A 25,822-nucleotide genomic window follows, 5' to 3' on the forward strand; every position below is an offset into this window, starting at 1 on the left:
TAAGGATCATAGCCAATTAAGAATGACAATCAATAGTGCTTCATTGTTCTTGTTTAGAAAAAGCATGTTAATGTTAATCTGTTGTTCTATTAAGGTTTTACATGAATCACTAATCTACCTTTTATCTCTTTCTGACAGTCTCACAGTTAGTGCAAAGAATTAAAGCTCTGACTTGTTTATGAGCTATTTTCTGTGCCAGGGGTACAAGGTCTGAATTCTTCCACCTTCATTGGTCTACTGTGTAACCAGATTTTGCACTGGGAATTTGGGCTAGGCTCCTTAATGGTCTCTTGGACTGCATGACTAGATGAACCTATTTTATAAAACATCTCTGATTTTGTCTGATGTTTATGCTCTGTCTCTCCCTAACTTCTTTTTTCCTGGTAGATCACTGAGGATTACAACCAGTCAACAATGCAAATCATTAGACTTTTATAGTTCTCATTGTTCAGAAAATGTATGCTCATGCAATACTTGTTCTGCTAACCTTTTAAGTGAATTAGAGTTCTCTGGCATTTGAGCCATTAATGAACTGCTTCCTGTAGTCAATAGTGCAGGGTTTTTACACTTCCATCTCCATTTGCATACTGGGTAAGAATGAGGAAATCACTTATCTAGACAATATTCTTAGATAAGCCCTGGAAAAGAACACTTTGTCCAGTCAATTTGTCTCGTTAATAAAAAGAAAACTAATAAAATAATATTTAAAATGTGTCCCTTTTGGTCCTGTCCGTCCCCTCCCAATTATTTTTAGCTTTGTTCAGAAATCTTGAGTAGTTGAGTGATATACGGTCTGCTCCTTGCAAAATTTGTGACTTTTTTGGCAAGTCTTTGTGGCTTGAATCACTAAATAATGACAGTCATGCAAGGTTCAGACTTTGTATGCTTCAGAAAATAGCTACTGCTGCAAATATAATTATTCTAATAACTTTCTAAGAATATACAAGAACTATATAAAAGCTGTTCCTGATTTAAATGCTTTTGCCTCTGATTCTTGAACTAAGTAGTTTGAGAGGGCATGGGGGTTGCAATAGACTCCACTTTCTGGTTCTCACAGCAGTAAGCTAAAAATACAATTGCAGGTCATTACATATTTATTTATTTATTCATTTGATTACAAGCAAACATCTGAGGTGTATGCAACCATACAAGGAGATGTATTTGAAGGTCACCTCTATGTGTATAAATACTTGGATTCTGCATCCTACCTTAGTTATGATATAAAGGAAGTAATTGATTGTAGTAAACAAGAGCATCACATAATGCTGCGTCACATATTTATTGAGTACAATCATTGGTTTTCTTGTTTTATTGATGATTGACAGTGTGTTTATTTGGCTGTGAATAAAGTATACAGCATGTAGTCTACAATTTTAATGTCAATATTTTAACGATGAATTCATTTTAATCTAGCTTGTTTTTTGCAGAATGTATTTGTAAAATGCATTGTGTTTTGCTACAGCAATTTGTCTGGTACTTAGCGCATATGAGTAAGGTATGAGCTATTAATGAGCGGCTTCCTGCTGTGCAAGATTTTATGTCCTGAGCCACCTTTTGTCTACTGCATATCTCAGACCAAGACATCTCATCTGACAGTGCTCCTGGGCTACCCTTAAAAAGTGACTCTTGTATTCACTGGGCCCTCCTAGGCTTTTAACAAATGTGTTACACATTTTTCTTTTGAATTCCTACACCCTTCACATAGCTGCTAATTAGTGTTTCACTATATGTTATTTGACTATGAATCTCAGTGGGTTGTTTTGCAGTTTAATTCACTGCCAGATGCATTTTTAATAAATTTGAGTTTTAAGGGAACAGAAATGTACTGCTGCTCAAACTAAGTCAGTTTTCAATGTTAGAGTGAAATGGCTGGCAGTGATTTCACTGTAAAAATTTGAAATAAAAGTTTTAAATTAAATATAAAACTCTGTTAATTGTCAAAGTAAAAAAAATAGTTTGCACACTGACAGATTTGCACAGTGCTTTGTGGCATCTGGATGGAGGCAGCCAGTTAATGGCATACCTGTATGGCTGGTAGGGGCCACAGTCAATTACCCTGCACAGGGTCCCAATTGACCATGATCCAGCTTTGTTTCATGCTATCTAAACCTAAAACTCTATCCTTCCTGAATCAAAATCCTCCTCCCAATAGCTGCCTAAAACTATAACTTGCACTGCCACCTCCCCATGGCTGCTGAATTAACCTTGCCCCAACTTGGCTACTGTCTTCTTGTGAAATGCTGCAGTACCACTCTCTCTCACTGCAGCCTTTGCACCTCATTCAAACCTGTAGATGAGTTTGAGTGGGAGCAGCTGACGGTACAAGCTACAAGACACCTGAGTCTCTGGCACTATGATTCTTGAGCACCTCTGACTTGGGTGCTTTTATTAAACCGTGCTATGAGCTGCTAATATCTTTCATTCTGTATTTATGGATTTGAGTTCATCAATCATCATGCGATTAGATTGTGACACTGATGAAATCACTTAAAGTACAGTTTTGTACCTACCATAAATGTAGATGTTCGAGTGCTAATACAGCTGCAGCCATAACAGATGGGGTTCACCTGCCGTCAGGCGGGTCCTCGGTCGGCCGAATTCCAAAGTCTAGGTCCGGCGTTGGTTGTCGTCACTTCTTCCCTGACATCAGTGCACCAGGGGTATAAAAGAATCAGCCAACGCCATTTTCTTCAGTTTTTCTTGCCCCAGATGTCAGGTGCCCCCAGAAAGAAGGCAATACATACATTTGTGTAATAAAGTAATGCAATATAATCAAAATACAGTAGTTGCAAGCAAATACACCATAAAAGAATACCCCAATCAGGTTGTATGAGGAGGTGTTAGCCAATAGGCCTGTCCCAAGAGGGGAAGGAGGGAGGGAAACCTGGACTGCAGCTGTATTAGCACTCGAACATCTACATTTATGGTAGGTACAAAACTGTACTATGTTCATTGTGCATAAAGCTGCAGTCATAACAGATGGGTAGAATCCCAAAACTAAGAAATGGGTGGTAGGCACTAGGTGGAACTAGGAGGAGCCAGAATGCCCTGCAAGACTGCAGTGGCAAAGCCTGCTCTAGTTTTGAAGTATAATGGTAGGTGGTAGTGCTTGGAGAAGGTATGCACAGAACTCCAAGTGGCTGCTTCCAAAATATCTTTGGTAGGAACTCCTCTGAGGAAAGCTGCAGAGGTAGCTGTGGCCCTTGTGGAGTGAGATCTGATGCCTGCAGGTACAGTTTTACCATGAAAAGAGTAACAAAAGCGTATGCAGTGGGCTATTAGGACACAAAGAGCTGTTCTGATTTTCTGAAAGGCTTTGTTCTGTCCAAATAATAACGCAGCTGTCTGTGGATGTCCAAGGAATGTAGTAGTCTCTCCTCTTTGTTTTGAGGATTAGGGTAAAAGGTAGGTAAGTGTATAGCCTGATTCAAAGCTACCCTGGATACCACCTTTGGCATAAAGGATGGGTTGGTTCATAAGGAAACTCTGTCCTGATGGAAGATGACAAAAGGCTGCACAGCCATGAGGGCTTGTAGTTCCGATATCCTATGAGCTGAGGTGATAGCCAGAAGAAAAGCTGTTTTCCAGGACAAATATTGCAAATCAGTTGAGGCAGCTGGCTCAAAAGGAGGCAAGGTCAGCTTTTCTAGAATGAAATTGAGATCCCAAGCAGGTATTGGTTGCTTCCTTGGGTGTTTTATATTCTTAGCCACTCTGAGGAACTGTCTTAAGAGGGGGTGAGAGAATAAAGGTGGATCAGTGTTGTATTCTGCAGAAATGGCTGAGGCATGGATTTTGATGGAGGAGAATGAAAGTCCACTGCTTAGCAGCTCAGCTAGATACTGTAATATTTGAGGTAAATTCAGTTTTCCAGGATTCTGGCCCTTTTTCTCATTCCAGGCACAAAACCATTTCCATTTTGCGGAGTAAGCTTTTCTAGTAGACGGCCTTCTGGCCTCCAAAATGACATCCTGCACCTCCTTGGAGAGTAGGGTCTGTTGTGATGTTAAGGAATCTTCCATGCGGCCAGATTGAGTGTTTTCAGCTGACTGTGAAGAGTTTTGAAGCTGTGCTGAGTCAGAAGAAAAGGCATTAGAGGTAGGGTCCATGGAGGGGAATGCGTCAGGCTCCTCAGGAGTGGGTACCAGTGCTGTCTTGGCCAGACTGGAGCAATGAGAATCATCTTTGGTCTGTCTGCTCTGGTTTTTAATAGAATGTTGGGCAGCAGAGGAAGAGGTGGAAAGGCATAAACTGTCATTGTTGTCCAACTGAAAGAGAAAGCGTCCACTCTCCAGGCCTGTGGATGAAAAGTCCTTGAGCAGAATTTTGTCAATTGGTGATTTTTGTGGGAGGCAAAGAGATCTATGTCTGGCCTTCCCCATGCTTGAATTATCTCTGTAAAAACTTGAGGATGCAACTTCCATTCATGTGGATCTGTCATATTTCTGCTTAGGTTGTCTGCCAGAGTGTTTTCCTTGCCTGGCAAGTACTGTGCTTGAAGTTTGATTTGTAATTCCAGAGCCATGTTCCAAAGTGACATGGCCAGCCTGCATAGGGGGTATGAATGTGTTCCTCCTTGTTTGTTTATGTACCACATTACTGTGGTGTTGTCTGTCCTTATCAATAGTTGACCTGGATGCAGAAGGTCTTTGAAAGCTATAATAGCATTTATTACTGCTAGCATTTCCTTTTGATTGATGTGAAGGTGCTTTTCTTTTTGGGACCATTTGCCCTGAATGCACCGATCTGTCATGTGCGCCCCCCAGGCGTAGTCCGAGGCATCTGTTGTGATGACTTGATTTGCTTGAGGCTTGCAGAATGGGAGACCTGTGTTTGTTTGGCATGCTTGAGCCCACCACAGAAATTCCTTTTGAAGACATGGAATTAGTGGTATTATATTGTTTCCAAGCTGTGGCTGTGTTGAGACCATAGATTTTCAGGTACCATTGAAGTTTCCTCATATGCAGCTTTGCACATGGGATTAGTAGGATGCAAGATGCCATGAATCCCAGAGCCTGCAGGATTTTCCTTGCAGTCAGCCTGGTGAAATTTGCTAGTGTTCTGAAGTATTGAGTTAGTTGCCCTTGCTTCTCTGGCATGAGGTAGGCCATCTGGGTGTTTGTGTCCAAGTTGGCACCCAAGAAAATTATTTTCTGAGAGGGTATTAGCCTTGATTTTTTTTTGTTGACTGTGTATCCCAGAGAATTCAACAACATTATCACAAAAGCCAGATGTTTCAGAAGTATGTGCTTGCTGTCCGCTTGGATCAGGCAGTCATCCAAATATGGGTATATTTGCATCCCTTGAAGTCTGCAGTAGGCAATTACTGATGCCAGGCATTTTGTGAATACTCTGGGTGCAGTAGATAAGCCAAAGGGCAATGCAGAGAATTTATAATGGGTTGAACCTGCAAGAAATCTGAGGTATCTTCTGCAATTTTGTCTGATTGGGACATGCAGGTATATGCCTCCCTGAGGTCCAATGTTACCAGCCAAGACTCCTTGCCCAGCATGGGAAGAAGCTGCTGTAATGTGAGCATCTTGAATTTTGGTACGAGTAAAAATGTGTTTAGGATGGATAGATCCAAAATAGGTCTCCAATCTTTTCCCTTCCTTGGTACCAGGAATAGTCTGGAATAAAAACCTTGGCCTTGTTCGTGAGTAGGTACCTCTTGAATAGCTTTCATGTCCATGAGATCTGAAATTTGTCTTTGTGCCTCTGCCCTTTGATTGTGTGGCAGGTTTGGCATGCCTCTCATTTTTGGAAGGGTGTGAAAATGGAATCTGTAGCCTCTGTTTATAATGTCCAGGATCCATTTGTCTTTTGTGACAATATGACAATTTTTTGAAAATAATGCCAGTTTTCCAACTAAGGGTGCTGCCATTTGAGCCTTGCTTGGCATGCAAAGGGGAAAGTCATTGGGCTTGCTTTCTGAATGGCTGCAAACTATCTTCACCACCTCTTTGTGTAGGAGCTTGCCATTGTCTGCCTCTAAACGATCCTTGAGGTTGCCCTCTGCCCCTCGACCGCCTGTATCTACCTCGTTGGGGTCTGTCCGTGGCTGGAAAGGACCAATTTTTGGAAGGCCAATTTCTACTGAAATGTGGAGGTTGCACCTGTAGAAAATATTTCACTGTTTGCATTGATTTAGCCTTTTCCTCCATTTTCTTTAACACCTCCTCAGCTTTAACACCAAATAATACATCCTTTTGTAGAGGGGCATCTAGTAATTTAGCTTTGACATGATCTGGTAAGGTTTGCTCCTTGAGCCATGCATGTCTACGTATGACTGATCCTGTAACAGCAGCTCTACATGAGGCCTCTAGAGCATCAAAACCACATTGCAAGGTATGTTTACCCACTTGTTCTGCACTATGCTTCAAATCCTGCAACTCCTTCAAGTCTGGTTGTTCAGGTTGTGACATTTTACTTCTCAACTGTGATAACAGAAACTGTTGGTACTTTAGCATATGGAACTGGCAGTTTAATGCCCTCATGGTTAAGGTGGCCGAGGTTTATACCTTTTTTCCCCACCTTTCTAAGTATCTGGAATCTCTCTCGGAAGGTAATGGGTTTTTAGCAGTGGAGGCCTTAATTCCCTTGGGGCCCTGTGAGATAGTTTTTGTATAAAAATTGGTGTGAGTCAGGAACCCGGTAGTACCTGTCAGGCTTGAGTGGGGCTGGAGGTAAAGAATCCGGGTTAAGGCAGGCCTCCGAGTACACATCATCTAGTATGTCTAAGACAGGAGGTATAGCCAGAGGCCTGTGCTGAGGTAGCAAGAGAAAATCCCTAAGCCTTTTCTTGGAATCTGAGTACTCTTGGCCTTCCCAGTGGAAGTGTTCCCTTAAGGTATGCAAGGTTTCCCCAAATGAGTAATCCTCTGGGGGGAGACAGAGGGAATGGACTCCTCAGCATCAGAATCTTCAAAAGGGGAGTAAGAATGTTCCTGTTCATCAGAGTGCTCTGAAATAATGGAGGCCTGGCCAGAGGAGGGGGATTCTTCCTCCACTCTGGGCCTTTTGTCCGGAGGGGGTTGAGAACCCCTGATAAGAATAATCAAATCCTCAGCCATTTTAAGCATCTGTTTTTTAGGCATGGGGCCTGGAGAAGGGCCCTGTGGAGCTTGTCTCTTAGGATGCATGGCTGCTGTAGACTTAGTGAAAGCCTTGATAGAAAAAGAAGAGGAAGGTCTGAAGACACCTTGAGAGGAGGCAGACCTGTCTACATTTTGAGATTCACCACCAAGAGTGGCTTCGGTATCTGTAGTCGGGGTGTGGGCCAAGGAGCCTGCGACCTCGGGCACAGAAGACACCACCAATGAAGTGTCGTCGGTAGGCAGGGGCTGCGTAGGCACCTCGCTGAGAATCAGACCTGCAGTCAGCTTTGGCGTGGTGTCAGTAGAGGCCGCGGACCTCATGTGTCGGTCCTTATCTTTGCGTTTTTTTAGACAAAACTGGAGTCGGAGTATCCGACGACATAATATAGTTAAATTTTTTGCCAAAATAGTGCTGGGTGAACTCCGCCCGATGCTTAATGGTGCGTTTGTTGAATGTAGCACAAAAACGACAGACCGAGACATCGTGGTCTGGGCCTAAGCAAGGAATGCAGAGGGAATGAAAATCCTTATGTGGTATTTGCTTCCCACAAGAAATACAATTATTAACTTTGTCTGACATCGGTCTGAGGCAAGAAAAGTTTCCCCAACGGGGTACTTAGCTTTCAAGAAGACTTCGGTTGCAAAATTTTCGTAATTTCAGGAGCTGGCTGACTGGCACTTGCGAACTGCTTCTGCTTCGGGCACCGCGTGGCAAGAAAGACTGGAGAAAATGGCGTCGGCTGGTTCTTTAATACCCCTGGTGCACTGATGTCAGGGAAGAAGCGATGACAACCGACGCCGGACCTAGACTTTGGAATTCGGCCAACCGAGGACCCGCCTGATGGCAGGAGAACCCCATCTGTTATGACTGCAGCTGTATGCAAGATGAACATCCATACAATGCTCCTGGGTCATCCCTAGAAAAAAAGCACTAAAACCTAATCACTTACTCAGTCAACAAAGTCTCTCTGTATAATATATATATATATATATATATATATATATATATATATATATATATAAATATATATATTTATATATATGTATATATATATATATATATATATATATATATATATATATATATATATATGTGTGTGTGTGTGTGTGTGTGTGTGTGTGTGTCTGTAAGGCCACAGTAAAACAGTATCTACTGTCCACTATATGGATTTATGAATACAAGGGAGTGCATAACATTTTGTTACTTTCCATAGCTCTCCTGAAAGTACAGAACTACAAAGGCATCCAAAATCATCCTTTTTAACTTCGTCCAATAAAGTCCAGACCATAACACATAATTACGGCTGATTAACACTGGGGCAAAGCCTAATCTTTCACGAAATGTTTCTTCACATTTTCACTGCTTTTGATCTGTGACCTTTATTAAAGTAATTTAAAGACACTTCTCTACAATTCATTTTATATAAATTGTCTCACTGACCTCTCATCTCAGTGAGTGAAAAATAATTCCTGATCACAAAGTTTAGCATCGCTTTGTTACATTTTCTTCTAGCATTTTAACATTGTCATTTTATAATAGCAGATAACATTCATGAAACACAGATTAAAATAATTTTCTCAATGTCATAAGCTGAAAATATCAGACGGATGATTAAAAAGATAATAATACATTCTTGAGATAGTGTGCGGAATGACTAGTTTAAAAATAGAGTTCCTGCTGCAGATTATAAGCTACTAAAATTATGAGCACATTTTAAAGCATTTACTACTTAATTTTCGATACTGAGAGGAAAATACAGACTTTACAAGCAAAAAATGACTGATTGTCTGCATTTATGCTATCAAACAGGTAACTTCTTTGTTTATTTTTCCGTATGCTTCTTGCTGACTAATGACACTTCTTCTCCAGGTCTGTTTACTCATTTAATGCTGCAGAAATTCTAAACAAGGCAAATACATATCTTTTTCTCTTTCAACTGGTAATCCGATTAATGGTAATATTTCTAGCTGTTCATCACCGTAGAGCATAGTAATATTTTACTGCATGCTCCTGAAATGCCACCCTTTTCATTGTTTCTGTTAGCTCCACACTTTCTTTATCTTATAGATAAACTATCTTGATATACCCTGTTCCTCACATCCAGCACTCCTTGGGGTCTGCTGTTTCTGGTATCTTTTGTATCTACCATGGCTAAAGTTACAGATCTGTCTTCCATTGTGAAAAGGTTCTGATCAGCAGTCCTGCATCATAAGAGTTGTAATGCCGTGCGACATGTTTTAACTATCCTACTGTATGCCGATTCAGTTATATCAATGGCTCTTATAAAGTGCAATCCACAGAATCAAGTCCTGTAGCTTAAGGTTACAGAGGAAGGTCGCGGTACAGTAGCAGTGTCATCAGTTTGTTCTTGTTACCCAAATCTTTTTATGTTATGTTCCATCACCCATAACATAGTGTGTACTACTTTGTTCTAATACCATGCCAAAGTAAGGTCATTGGGTGCATACTTCTGACATTTCTTTCACGCCATATGACAAATCCACAATGTGAAATAACATTTCAGTAGTTCAGTAGGTTAATGTGCCCCTGTTACTCAGCATTAGTGCACTCACCTTTACAGTGAAGAATCAGAATGGCTGTGGGTTCTATTCTTACATAAGGATCTTGTTCATGTTCCAGTATAGGCAGTGAAGCAGAACAGGAAGGGAAGCTGCATTCCTAAGGTGCTGACTTTTATATGGGAAATTAAACAAAGACCCTATCTGTCTGATATCATTACACAAAAGCTGTCTGCATAAAAAATATACCACTTTTTTTTATAAAGGGCAAAAAATGTTAATGATCGAGCACAGGAAAAGGAAAAAAAGACAAACAGCAGTACTCTAAAAACTTGAGAAAAAAATGGCTTGCATAGTTTAAGCAAGTAGATAAAATCTACAACCCACCACTACAAATCCAAAAGATCATATAAACACGGAACCTACTCTCATAACCATGTCATCTTCATCTTTCCCATTTCCTTCACCGTTTCCCACTTTAAAACAATACTAGCCAAACGATCCAGCAAAACCTTGTCGTTTTTCACACCATCTTTGGTATATGACACTGAACCATACCACAATTTCCATATGCAGCATATGATCATTACAATAAGAATATCTAGCAAAACCACTGCTCAGTTTCCAGTAGATGTAACAGATATTATCTAATACTGACCTATCCTTAGGCCCGTAACTAAAAAATAGGCCCTTTTACTTTTCAGCTTTCTTGAGCCTTACAAAAATAAAAAAAAATGATTGCTACTTGATTTCTGAAGATTTGTTGAATGCGTTCTACAAAGACACTTTCAACATAAGTTGCATATTTCTTGTAACACTATACTGGGGATATGTCACAGGAGCAGATGCAAACAAAATCTGTAAGATTACCCTATAATAAAAATAAATCTGATCCTGCCGCTCCCTCCTTCCCATTTACAACATGAATGCCGGAGTTAGAACAAACACAAGTTTATGGAGCAAGTAGGTGAACAGAGAGTGTTCTTTCCACAGATTGTGGTACAAACTCTCAAATTCCATAGTATGTCAAAGAAATATAAGATAATAGCATACAACACAGGATGGAGGTGGGACATGCCTATACCTTCTGGAGTCATGCATACAGGATATATTGTATCAGTTCAGTCAGTGGGTCTAGGAAGCAGCAAACACTGAATTTAATAATGGGGATCTGCAATGCATAAGACCCATAAGCATGTAAGAAACACATCACAGTATAACAGGATGGATCAAGTATGATGTCTAAGGCACACTAATTGTACAGTGACTCTCTTCCTATACTATACCAATCCCTGCTCATGCCTCATTCATCATCATCATTAAGTTTTGTATCATAACCACCTCTAAGGCATTCAATGGCATCTCCTGAATAACTAATAACCATATTTCCCCATAATTGTCTGCCTCCAGTGTTTTGTATTTTATTAAGCACGTTTGCATTTTTGTTAATTTTTATTACATTTTTCATTGTGATTCATTTAGTCTCCACCTGCTAAATGGGTAACTTTGAGAGACACACTAAGCCAGACAGTGGTACCCAGATACAAAGATGGAGCATGGTCAAATGGGGCCTTAGGCAAGGTAATAGATCAGGAACCTGTCCCCCAGTGGCTGCCTTAGGGTTTGACTCTGAGCAAAGTCACTTAACCTGACAACCCCCTAACAATGAAATTTCACACACACACACACACACACACACACACACACACACACACACACACACACACACACACACACACACACACACACACAAAACATGTGTCCATGTATCTTTGCACAGATACAATGTCTAGTTACAAGGTCCCCATATTTTATTCCCACACTGTTTTTTGTCCAATAAAAGGTATAGCATCAGCCTTGCATTCCAGTGGGGATTTTTTTGCTAGTGGACAAGCATAAAAGAGAACTGCATTTGTACATATTTAATTCCATCATTTCAACAAATGCATAGTGGACTGCTTCAGGTTCAGAGTCATATATAATAAAGTTTGTGAGTGTGTGTGTGTGTGTGTGTGTGTGTGTGTGTGTGTGTGTGTGTGTGTGTGTGTGTGTTCAGTTGTGCAATAAAGAACCATATAAAGCAGCTAACCTATGATTTCAAGCTAAAGTAAAGAAGTAAAGTTTTTTTACTGGTAATGTAACATGAACATATTAACATGAGAGACATAGTATTAATAAGAGGAAATACTGAATTGGTATTTAGTGTTAAGAACTTTCTAAAAAAATATAGTAACTAACTATGTAAATAAGTGATCCAAAAATTAATGTCCAAGATAAATGAACCTTAAAATGCTACATACTCTTTGAACATGCTTTAAGTCCTAGTCCAGTGTTCAACTCCTGTGACTGGTAAATGAACCAGCCACTAACGGACATTAACTCTTCAACTCACCACACTCCAGAAGTCCTTCAAAATGGAATTGCTCTACTTGGCTGCTCTGTATGTTGCATTTGGAATGACTTGCTCTCTGCATATCTTCTACCATGTTCAGTTTAAATCTACTGATCTGTGGCTGCCCTAATGCCCTTCTTAAATCACCCGTGGTGTTAGGTCTTATAACACCGCTTGGCAAAAGTAATTTACACAGTTATACACACCCTGTTGGGCATTATTGTTTGGATAATGAATGTGTATCAAGTATGAACTATGAGGTGAAACTGTGATGACTAGTATGCATAAATTTCAACAAGGGCACATTCGTAGTACTTCCAGCCAAATAAGCCAAGGCCTTTTTTGGGGGGAATTCTCACAAAGGGAAATTGTTCTATATCCCACACTGTATTTGTTTCTGAAATATTTGTAAAAATATGTGCATGCACAGATCTCCCATATATAGGGTTTCTGGTGCCCCCAAAATACAATAAATACTTAATTTTCTTTTTGCCAACTTTCAGAAAATGCTGTTTTGTTTTATTTTGTTTGATGAAATGTCTGATGAAAAATGTACAACATGTGCTAATCAAACAGTTTTGATGCTCATAGAAGTTTGGGGAAATATGGCCCCATGCATCATGCAATAAGGAACTCTACTGTCCAGGAAAAAATAATTCAAAGCCTTACTACAATTCAAACAAATATTTAAAATGTATTAAGTTGGTTTTGCACCCTCTCGTTTACTGTAACAAAATTTTAAAATTATTTATGAATATAGACATGGGGTAAGATACTGAAGTCTGTTGTGTTTAAAAAAATAATATTTTGTATCTTATTTTGTATTTTGTTTAACAAAATAATATATTGTATCTAATGACCTACTCAGCATATTCTTTTAACAAAATATTGCTTCCTTTCATTCGAAACTACATGACCTTATGTTAATTCATGGTGAAAATGCAGCATTTTTATTTACCTATTTCTTTTTGAAATTCTTATACTCCACAATGAATAACTGCTGATAAAAAGAGAATGAAGCATTTTATGTGAAGGCAGGGGCAGCAAAAAAACTCATACATGGGAAATTGTATATACACAGTTTTGCAACCATCTGAGAAACAGACATATTCCTTTGCAAAATTTCAAAGGGGGCAAAGTCTGCTTGGCTTGAAGAACTTTGATTCATTGAATGAGGCCTTGAACAATTCCTTGACAATCTATAGTAAGTGTACCACGGATGATTTATTTTCACTCAGATGGCATACTGCTCTTATATATAATACACAATACAGCAAACAATGTAATAATAATAATAATAGTAACTATGAAAAATAAACTGAAACTCACCAATTCTTCAGTTTCAGCATCTTCCTCATTGACTGTCTTCTAGTCAATTGCACTACCACTTAGGCATAATGACCAAAGTCTCTCACCCTCCCTCTATTGCTCTTTCTTTTCTCCCTCTCTGCCTGTTATTAGCAGTTTCCTTGGCATCCTGGCCAAAGTTTTGCTAATCAGATCAGTATGTCGAAGACACATTTGCAAAGCAGCTGTAGGGCTGGTATGATTTAACCGGACAGCTAAGTACACCAGATAACCAGCTCTGTCCATTTTGTTGCTCAGTCCCAACTTGTATGTTTACCCTAACAATGGACTCTGCCACCTACATGTCCAGTCTGCCACATAAACCATCATTTCAGTTTTTTGTTAACAAACATGCATAATGAGAAGTATGCAGCTTGCACCGTTACTTCCACTCCTAGCTGTTACTTGATTATTTATCAGACATACCTATTTAGAACTCTCATTCTGATCCTTTCTTTAACAATCTCTTCTGTAACAGTTTTAAAAATGTTGCATAGTGGCATGAATGAAGGTATTTCAAATTAACGTGGGCAGCAAAGGGTTAGCAATGACTGTAGTGAATTAAAACTGCTGGAAAGTCTACTGAAGTGAAGTGCGAAGTATTAGCAGATGCCTCCTTCTGGGCAGTAAAGAGAACAATAGGTAGAAATAAACCTACCTCACAAAGAGCAGGTTAAGACAAGGGCTTCATGGTTTTAAGATGAGAAGAATTTGACATCTTATAAACATGTATGAGACAATGTATATGGTCTGCCATTGTGATTTTGCACTTTCGTTTTGGGGGCAAGAGTTCTACAGACAAAAGTTAGTGCTGTGATTAAATTTGGTACTCGAATTGTATTGCTAGCTCTTAGCCTTAGAACTGGTGGCAGTCAAAAAAAATACTAAAATGTATCACTATTAATGATTAATGATAGTTATATATCTATAGGCTGTATAAAAAAGATTTATAAAATCAGAAATGATGAAGTTATTTTTTGTTAATTACATTAGAATCCAAGCTTGAGTATGGAATAACAATATGGAAACCTTACAAGAAAACAAGCATGAAAAAGCAGAAATATATCAAGGGTATCCATGGATGTGAAAATTTAAGTTATTATGAAAGACTAAAATATCTGAACTTGTACAGTGTCTCTTACAGATATCTAAAGTAGATTGTATTCTGGTATATAGGGCATTTAGAGACAACAACCTCTGGGAATGTTTGGGGTTATGAAAAATAGTAGAGCATCATCAGACAAGCTATGTAGAAGATTCTATAGGAACTAGAACTATACTAATTGGCTCTCTGAGAGATCTGCTGATGCACGGAACAGACTACCAAATTACATTAAAGCAAGCAGTAGTTTAGATATTTTAAGAACAGCCTGGACACTTATTGCGGGAAAAAATGTGTTGGTATATTGGTAAGCTGGAAGGGTGTTAATACCCGTGCTTGAACTATTTGTGTATATATATATATGTGCGTACTATCTACTTGTACTTTGAAAATAAAGATGGTTAAAATGTAATTCAGCATACATCATTTAAAAATGCTTTATAAATTACTCAGTTATTAGTTACCCATTTTCTTTTTAGTTGCTATAAACTGTAATTACCACCACAAGAAGCAAGCTCTGTTTAGGTGACCCAGGGAGCACATCTGTTAAAAGAAAACAGAGAATAAAAGTGTTTCATGTATGTGATGTCCTAGACTGTACTGCATACATTTATATTTGTATATATTGTTTTACATTAACTGAAGTGAATAGCAAGAGAAATGGTTTTAAAAGAAGAACTTCCTGTTCATTCAGTGATGTACTTCCAGTGGCATCATTGGTGCTGTGTAAATGTCTATGCACATATGGGAACAAGCAGATGAAGTGTGTATCAGTTGTGCATCCTCACTAAAGGTTTTACACCTGAGTGATCTGCACCTTGAAGAGGTACAATACTGATGACTTATACAAAAATAAGAAACACTTTTTTTCAAACAATTGTGATGTTAGTAGCAGTAATCGCACACAAATTGGTCAAACCAGTTGACCAACTCTGGGTACAATTTACACATGTAGATTCACCACAGTGGGTAAAACTGCCCTGACCTGATTAAGTACCAATATACTTATCTCTATTACACATCTGTTATCCTAGTAAAACAGTCAAAAAATGGAAGAGATTCCGCAGCCATAAGTGACTATGACTTTTGAATACATATTGTATTTCATACCACAAATCCCTTGGTTCATGGTTTTCCACATCATTTTCCTTTAACAAAATTTCCACCAGGTGGCTTCCCCCTCACTTCTTTCACGTGATACAAAATGAAGCGAAAATTGCCAAGCCTGTATGGAAGCTACTTGTCTCTTTCTTCATGGACAGATAATGTATTTTGTCCCAGGTCCAGCACAAGGACTGCTTTACTTCCTTAAGACATTCTTAGTAAAGTAGAATAGCATCTTTATTTTCTCTTTTGTTAAATACTGTAACCATTATTACCAGTATGTAAGTGAGCTATGATACACAGAGCATGCAAGAGAAATAAATAGTACGGGAGAAAGAAATACCTGCACTGTTAATATTCTAACAAGCTTTTGTTATGCTGAATGCACTGGTGATAATTAATGTTGGTTATTAATTTTCAGATAATGAAATTTAAAAGTTCCATTCCATCTTAAACAAGAATTTACAGCTTCACTTCCTGAAAAAGCAATGGTTGTTATTGCTCAGTATACATTTAGTACATGTACTCCTTCTTGCTATTCCTTATGATCGACTATAACATTTTTAATATTTCATTAATGCATTGCCCTTATTTGGTGAAATACCCTGTGTAAGGATATTAGATATTAAATGTGTTAGCATGACTGTCTGAAGTTTTGTAAATACTTGTAAATAATGATAAATTACTCTGTGTTATATATGTCAGCATAACTAGCTATAATTTTGTAAATAAGTTTATGCGTTTTGATTGTTGCTTTGATTTATATACAATGTTTGAATCAAACAGTGTTCTTCTGGCTGACCAAATGTACATGTTGTTTTTATTTAAAAAGGAATTCTAAATGTATGTTATGCCAGTCAGCTGACCTTGGTATGATGCCATCATGTGCCAGAGCTGAAAGGAACAGAATCTCCACAGCAGTTATTTTGTTTATTTTTTTAAGTCTGGTTTGAGAGAGTAGAATTCTCATAACAGCTTTTTGTGACTTTTTAAAAAGCAAAGTGCTATAAAAGCAGGTTCTGTGTCAAAGATCATTACTTCAGTAGTTGCTGTAGTTAGTCAGTTGTTGTTTCCAGATTTGTAGTTACCACTCAGAGTCTTCCAGAGCTGTTCAGCAATAATAGTAGGAGTTGTTATACCAGTCCCTGAGGGTCAGACAACAGCCTGAAGACTGGACATAAATTCTTATCTTGCCAGGCAGAAGTAAGAGTATCATCTTGCCTTGCTGAGATAATTAGATTAGACAGGGACAATTAATCTTTAGATAGTTAGGGAACTATAGTTAGATAGTTAGTGTTTTTCTACAAACTGTGTGAAATCTATCTTATAGTGTTATTTTCATAATTCCTGTGTGTGAAACTTTGAAGTTTATTGGAATCAATTATTCAGTGTCTGTATGTTTTAAATACTTTTATTTATTAAATATTTTGCTACATTTTATTGTGGCTGGTTATTTAGAAAGTACTTTAAGTAACCTGAGAGTGTTTATGCTTATTGTGATAACACCAGGGCCACTCAGTAAAGCCTTGCTGCTTGTATTACATGCTGCCATTTATATCAATATGCATTTTGCCCAATATAATTGAACACCACTTTTGAAGGGTATTGTGGTATTTGACTGGTGGCAGCCATTACCTTGTAATTTTGAAAAGAGGACATAGCAGGTAAATCTGTGCCAGTCTTTCCCAACAGTGTTTGCATGTGTGAATATCAAAATATTTAAGAGCGAGTGTGTCAGATACCTAAAACTGGGACACAGTGCTCTGCAGTAGTTAGTGTGAAGACTCATTTGGGGACCTGGAGTGAAGCATATAGTCCAGTCCCAGGTTTGGAGCCTGTTCCTGGTGTACTCTTAGGGTAAGTTGTGTATTTATAGCTCTGCTTTCAGTAATGCACCCTTAGTAACAGACAGTGGTGAAGATTGAGGTTCCTTATTACTGCCCCGGGATTACGTGAGGTCGTCACACTCTGTACTATTTCTGACAGTGTGCCTACTTGCCTCATATACAAATTATTTTTTGAGGGTGGCTACACAAATTGCATTTCAGTAGTTTAATATTTATGGAGATTCAAGAACAAAGTGTTTTAATGTGCCTAACATGCTAGTAAATTATTGGCATCATCAGTATTATTTTGAAGCTGCATTATTTTAGCTGCGTATAAACAACCACTGCAGTGTATTAAACAAGATCTGATAGTGTTATTGCTTATAATTATGTTGCATCCATTTCGGCTCTATAACCATGTCATTGAAAGTTTCTTTCTGCCATGTTTTATTTTTGTTAACATTTAAATTGCCTACATAGCTTCAACGATATAAATGTCTACAGCAATCAGATTAAATCAGTTGGTAAGCATTATGATTTTTCAATGGAGCAAAAAAAACTGCTCTGAAGTATCTTATGTTTAAAGTTATATATGCCAAAAGAAAATGCTTTTGTTAGGCAAACAGCATCTAAAAGTTATATTTATAACATTATAGTGGGTTTAGATAATATATCAGAATATAAATAACCAAGAGAAGAAGATGAACGTCTGCTTGGTCTGATGTAGCTAACATAAGGCTGGTATCCCACCTTTATTTATTTCATCCCTTCAAGAAGCCCAGGGTCTATTATTAGTCTCATATGGCTTGACCTTGGGCACACATTCTTGAAGTTGATTCTGTCTGTGCTCCTCAGCGATTGAACTTTACATCTGCAAAGCCAAGGAAATGACCTTGACATTACTGTTTTTGTTAAAAGGAACTTGACATCCCATGTTTTCTTTCCCCTACAATTCTGGCATTTCATTAAAAAACAGTGTCAGAGAATCATGCATGCACTAAGTGCCATTTCTAGGAATTTGCACCTTTTCCCTTTGCATTGTGAGAATGGAGTTTTGCCCCCCCCCCCCAAGAAAAAAACAAAAAAAACAAACAAACACAGGAAATGTTTTCCAGAGGTTATTTTCTGTGGTTTAGGGAACAGAGGCTTAGGAGATTCTCACTCATCCACTCACAGTGGAAATGTTCCATAGTTAGGAGTTTCTCAGTCAATTAGATTTAATATAAATAAGTGACTATACAGTCATGTATTATTCTTGCTGTCTACATAGTGCATTGAATCCATGAAGCAGAACATAGACAATAATACCAGCCCAGCAGATAATGGTTCAAATAATAAAATAAAACATTTTATGAAAATAAACATCTCAAGGCTTTCTTATTAATAACAACTAAGTACCTATATTTCATTGTACAGCAAAACAAAGCAGTAACAGATACACAAGATATGTTAGGAGCTAATTTAGGAGCAAACTAAAAAAAATGCAGAAACAATGGCTGTCATGGGATAAAGCCTTTAATGACAAATAAACTTGTTGCTGTCATCCTCCAATCCCAAGGACTTCATAAAAACTTAAAAAACTTCAGTATATACCCTTTAAATATCTGAAAGCCACTAATCAACTACTTCAGACTATAAATCTTGTCTGAGCTGGGGATTGCTGGAGGAAGATCCGTTAGCTTAAAAGTATTTAATTTCACCTGTATTTAAGACTCGTGTTTGAGTGGGTTTACATTTGGCATCTTTTGCCAAAGGTTCAGAGTGATTCTGGTTTAATCCAAGGCATCCAAGACAAAAATCAAGAAAATAAGTATAGCTTGTGTTTCCATTGCACTTTTTAAACTACATTGTGTCTGATTACTGCTTTATTTTGCTTTTTACTGCTGTGACTACATTATTTTCTGCACTTGTTTTTGCTGTTCTTTAGTCTAGATAGCATAGAGTAGATTCATATCTACTGAATCTAGCCTGTTTTTTTTACACTTGAGCACTAAACCAGCCATCTTACATTAAGAGGGATTCCCCAGCACCCTTTTGGAAGAAAAGTGTTGAGCCAGTCTTGTCTGAACTGGGGATTGCTGGAGGAAGGTTCATTGTGTGCTTTCCTATTGGTATATTAGCCTAAAAGTGTGTAATTTCACTTGTATTTAAGCTTTGCATTTGCACATTCCTGCGCACAGTGCAATGGGGTTTAACAAGACCCTGTATAAACAGAAATGCCTCGAAACACAATTTTTCCCTAGACGTCTGTCAGTGGTACCATCTCAAGCTTCCCTACTGCATTGCAGGCAACTCAGCTGCACAATGAGCAACATTTGCACAGTTTCTTATCCCTAACCATCCACAGAAAAAGCCCCATAGTTAATCCTAGAGCAAAAAATGGTCTACTTATCCAACTCCCTAGTAGTACTTATGGTATAAACTTGCTATTATGGATGGTCACTTTCCCACCACTTCTCTGGCCAGCCTGATTGACATTGACATCTTGAGGCATTCTAGTAATTGCCTTATGTATACTGGAATCACTTACTCATAAAACAAACAAATGCTGTATGTGAGAGATGTAACTACACTATGAAATCACTTAACAACAATCCAGATGTTAAGCAGGTTGTCAGCACATACACTTTGCCTCTCACACAAGATAAGATCATGGACACATAAACCCACATATGCAAAGGTACTGTCTAGGAACTTACTAAAAGATCAGAGATCTTCCAAGTGCAAACTATTTGCACACACTGCAAAGCGAATAGAAATGACGACACATAATAAGACACATAATAGTGCCTCAGCAAATAAGCCCCTAAGGCAAAACACCTCAAGACTTAATGTCTTGGTCATAGGTGACTCAATAGTAAGACACACAGATGCCACCCTCACCAGGCTGGATAAGGAGAAGGTCATAGTCAGGTGCCTGTCAGGTGCCAGAATCCATCAAATCACACATGCACTCAAGTCACTCAACAGCAAGTACCATTATGACTCTGTAATAGTTCATGTTGGGGTGAATGACTTGAGATGGACCTCTCTGGACTATATGAAGACAGACATGACTGAACTCTCAGATTATGTGTCCCAGGCAGATATGACCCTAGCCCTAAGCAGCATTCTACCTTCACCCAGGATGATTCCACAGTACAAACAAAAAAGTGATAGACTTCAACAAATGTCTTCGCTTCTAGTGTCAGTCCATGGGGATCCAGTATCTGTCAGCCTCGGAGGACATGGACGCTGCTTTGCCGGAGATGGTCTGCACCTTTCTCCTCTAAGGTTTCAGTTACTGGCAAAGGCTCTTGTCTCCCCCACAGTGTCTTTTTTAGGCTATATCAAAACAACAAAATTTGCAACCCAACACAATCCACTCAAGACAAAATCAGAGTTATGCTGCTTAATGCTAGGAGCCTAAACAAGAAACTGCACTCCCTGGAAGCATTCCTCACCCTGGAAGATTCTGAGGTCTGTGCAGTCACTGAAACATGGTTTAAGACCCAGTGAACAGCCCAGCCATACAAGGATACAACTCCTTCCACACATTCAGACCTCAAAAATGAGCATGAGAGAACCAGAGGTGGAGGTTTATCCATCTTCATTAAAGCTAAGTACACCTCAAGACTGGTTAAACAGTATGACTGTCTTGAGCTACTCCAGGTCCAATTAACTATAGGCAAAATACCCTACCACATCATTGTTAGTTGGTCCCCCACTATGAACCAAGAGAAGCACACCACCTACCTGGACCTACTGGAGTCACTCACTATACAGCCAAATACCTTGGTCATGGGAGAATTCAACTATCCTTCCATTGATTGGTTGACATACATGAGCACAAACATGATTGCACAGAAGTTCCTGGACTTTGTCAATACAAAAGCCCTGGAACAGATAGTCTGCACTCCCATAAGGGGCTCAAATATCCTGGACTTAATACTCTCCAACATGACGGGTCACTGCACCACCCTGTGTGGTGCCCTCTGTGGTAAGGTCAAACCATACATAAGTCTCGTTTGAAGTAACTATCAGACCTGACATCTCCACAGGAGTGAGACAACTAAAATATTTTTCCAAAACTTACTTTAGCCTTCCAAATGATGGTATAAAACACTTCAATCCCCCTGCAAAGACAGTCAACAATGACTCCTATGCAGAGATGTCCACAAATGCTCTGTATAAACACTTAAGCAACTGCATAGACTCAACTGTACTTGACTGGATCAAGACCAGGTCCTCTCAGAAAAACAAGCCACCCTGGTGGACCTCAAGTATAACTAGATTATATATCAGAGGAAAAACTGATGTCTAAGAAGAAGAGGAAAGTGACTCAGCTGAGAAAGAGTTCTTTCCACAGCTTGAACAAGCAAATCAGATATATGTTAAAGTTTTCAAAAGCTAATTACAAAGCTAAAATAGCATCCCTAGCTAAGGGTAACCATAAGGCATTATTTAGCTACATCAGAAATTTAAAAGGGAATGCCCAGCTATGTGCCAAACTAGTAGTGGATAATACCACTCATACTGTACCTGAGAATATTGTCAACCTGCTAGCTGACAGATTTGGTACAAACTTCACCCCCTGTCCCCACCAGCCATGCCCCAAAGCATTCTTGACATTAATCCTCTGCCTAGTATCTCTAAAGAGCAGGTCATATCTGTGCTCTCCAAGGTCAAAATCCCAGTCTCAATGGGACCAGATAACATTTCAGGCTGCTTACTTTGCAGTCTAAAACAAAACCTCATGGAAACACTTGTCAATCTCTTTAACCATAGCTGCAAACTAGCTTTGTTCCAGTAGACTGGAGAACAGCAACAGTAATTCCCTTGCACAAAAGGGGCCCATCAATCAACCCTGGAAACTACAGACATATAAGAATAACCAGCCTTATCTGCAAGGCCATGGAAAGAATCATCATAGACCTTATCAACAAGGATATATGCAACCTTCAAACTCTTGACCCAACCCAGTTTGACTTAATTAAGGGTAGATCATGCTTATTAAACCTGTCAGACTTCTTTGAGAATGTCACCAAAGACTTGGATGAAGGTAAGACAATGCATACAACCTATCTTGGCCTAGCTAAGGCTTTTGACACAATCCCCCACTTAGGTATCATTGAGAAACTCTCCCAGGTAGGGATTAACCCTTATGTCATCAGATGGGTAGCCAGCTGAGTTACTGACAGAACACACAGTGTCAAAGTTGGGGACTCCACCTCTACCAGCAGACCGGTCACCAGTAGCATACCACAAGCATCTGTGCTGGGCCCTTTCCTGCTTGTAATGTTTTTTCTCAAAAGTCCAGGATAAAGATGATGGTCTGTGGCTTACCAAGTTCACTGATGATTGTATATTGGACACAACCATTGAGTCCTCCAACGATGTTAACATATTACAAAAGTGGTTGACACAGGCAAACTATTGGTGCCAAAGCCAAATTCTAAAACTAAATACAAAAAAGTGCATTATTATCCCCTTTGGAAAAGATGATGTCCCTGCTAATTACAATATTGACAGTACCCCCCCACCCCAATCTCAAACCAGGTGGTGCAAGACTGGAAAATATAGGTTGACAGCATTCCAAACTTCGATCACCATGTTTCCACAATGGTAAGGAAAACCTTCTATGTTGCACTTCTCGTAAGTAATGGCATCACATCCAGGTCTAAGGATGTTATAACTTCACTATACTTGACCCTCATCTGACCACTAATAGAGTACACTCCATCCTTTGCATGTACCTCACCAGATATCTGCATCAGCTGGAGGCACCAAAGGAATTTCTCACTAGGGGAATTCAGGGCCTACAAACCATGACTTACATCATGCCTCTCAACCTCTTAGTGTGCAAAATCTGGACAAAGCCCAACAAAATGGGGGGACAAAGGCCCAAAACTAGGGACATATTTTAAATATTGCTCTTATAAACTTAGAAAGTTGCTAGAGTAACATGGTGTTTTTTAACATACATTTTCTGAAGGATTTGAAGTCTGAAATTCAGGTATATGCCATTATTTAGTGACTTCAATCCTCAAATCATCCCAGTGATTTGCGAGAAAACCACACATTTTTTGAGGAACAGAACAAATATATAAGCCAAAAATCTGGACATTCTGTGAAAATCTGGGCAGTTCAGAGGTATGACTTACATGACTTTGTCTAGCCTACAGGGCAGTCTCTGACCCTGCCCTAATGGAAATGCTACACATCCACAAATCAAATGGGACAAGAGTCTTTCGATCCAGGGATCTGAACCTAGCCTGTGACATTAACAAAGCATGCTGGAGAGACAGATATAGCTTTGAGTAGCATTTTACCCTTGCCTAGAATGATACCACAATATAAACAGAAAATGATTGACTTCAATAATTGGCTTAGTTTCTGGTGTCATTCTAAGGGGATCCAGTTCCTGTCTGCCTGGGATGATGTGGTGGATAGACCACACTGCTTTGTCAGAGATGGTCTTCACCAGGCACCTCTAGGCTTTTGGTAACTGGCTAAGGCACTTGTCTTCCCCATAATGCCTTTTTTAGGCAAGGTCACAACAAGAAAATTCCTGATGTGAAAATATCAAACACAAAGAAACTAAGGGTCATGCTGCTAAACCCTACGAGTTTAAATCAGAAATTGCACTCTCTGGAAGCACTCCTCTCACTTGAAGATGCCAGTGTCTGTACAGTCACAGAAACCTGGCTCAAGACCACAGAACATAATCTGGCCTTGCAAGGCTACAATGCCTCCCACACTTTCAGACTGCAAATTGAAGGCGTGATAACCAAAGGAGGTGGAGTATCTATCTTCATTAAAGATAATTACACCTCTAGACTGGTTAGACAAGAGAACTCTGTGAAGCTACCCCCAAGTCCAAATTACCATGGGTAAGGGGGGGGGGGGTTACCATAGATAAGGCCTCTCTTCAGGTCTTTGTCAGTTACAGGTCCCCTTTCATGAAAAAAACATGTCCACATAACTTATTTAGACCTATTTGGGACAAATAAGGTACAACCTAACACCCTAGTCATGGGTGAATTCAACTATCCATCCATTAATTGGGAAACTTATATGAGCCCAAACTCAGTCACACAAATATTCCTGGACTTTGTTAACTCAAATAACCTGGAACAAATAGCACACCACCCCAAAAGGGGCCCCCTCATTCTAGACCTGGTCCTCCCCACTATAAGAGACTGATGCAAGTTCTCAAATGTAGAGCCCACACTGGTTAAATCCGACCATAAATCAGTCATTTTTGAAGTAACAATGGTACCAGAATTCCCCAAAGGAGGCTAAAAAACTTCACCAAAGCTAACTCTACTCTCCTAAGAGAAGGCATAATTGACTTCTAAGCTCCAGTTTCCACAGATGGCATTAACAGCTATACCAAAGTAAATACTGATACCCTGTATAAACATCTACACAAATGTATAGACAGCCATGTCGAATAGGATTAAGGCAAGATCCTCAAGAAAAAGAAATCCTAATGGACGTCTAACATTAATAAATTATCCAATAAGTAAAAGAAGCTGCTGTCTAAAAATATAAAAGTGACATCCCAGAACTGGAAGAGCACCCCCTCAGCCTAAACAAGCAAATACGACAACTCACAAAATCCTCAAAGAGCAGCTATGAGGAAAAAGCCATAGCCAAGGATAACCATAAGGCTTTCTTCAGCTACATCAGCAACCTAAAAGGTAGAACTCAGATGTGGGCTGAACTAATTGTGGATGGCATCACACACACACTGACCTTGGGGAAATTGCAAACCTGCTAGCATACAGGTTTGGTGAAAATTTCACCCCCCCCCATCCCCCAAGCATACCTCTCAACCTCTTAGAGCAAGAACTCTGGACAAAGCCATAAATAAAAATGGGACAAAGGCCCACAAATAGGGGCAATTTTTAAATATTGCTCTTACAAAGTTAGAAAGTTGATAGAATAACAGCTTTTACATTAGCATGAACTTTCTGAATGGTATGAAGTCTGAAACTCAAATTACTGTCATTATTTTTTAACTTCACTCTTTCATGATTTGCCAGCAATGTGCCATAAAACCACAAACTTATGTAAAATGGACCAGAAATATAAGGCATAAATCTGGATATTCTGTGAAAATTTGTACAGTTGAGAGGTATGCCCCCAGGTATACCACAAACTGTGTCTTCATCATCTCCTCCTCCCAGCATCTCCAAAGAGCAAGAAATCAATGGTCTATCCAAGGCTAAGAACACAGCCTCCATAGGGCCAAATGGCATTCTGCATTCTTAATGTTCTAAAACAAGAGCTAGCTACTCCATTAGGCATTATATTCAACCACATCCTGAGTACTGGCTTTGTCTCTACTGAATGGAAAACAGTGACTGTTATCCCCTTCTACAAGGGTGGCTTAGCAACAGACCCAGGTAACTATAGACCCATAAGTGTATCTAGCCTCATCTGTAAT

Source organism: Protopterus annectens, chromosome 5.part1 (assembly GCF_019279795.1).
Source record: "Protopterus annectens isolate FY-2018-M chromosome 5.part1, PAN1.0, whole genome shotgun sequence".
NCBI classification, from domain to species: domain Eukaryota; kingdom Metazoa; phylum Chordata; order Ceratodontiformes; family Protopteridae; genus Protopterus; species Protopterus annectens.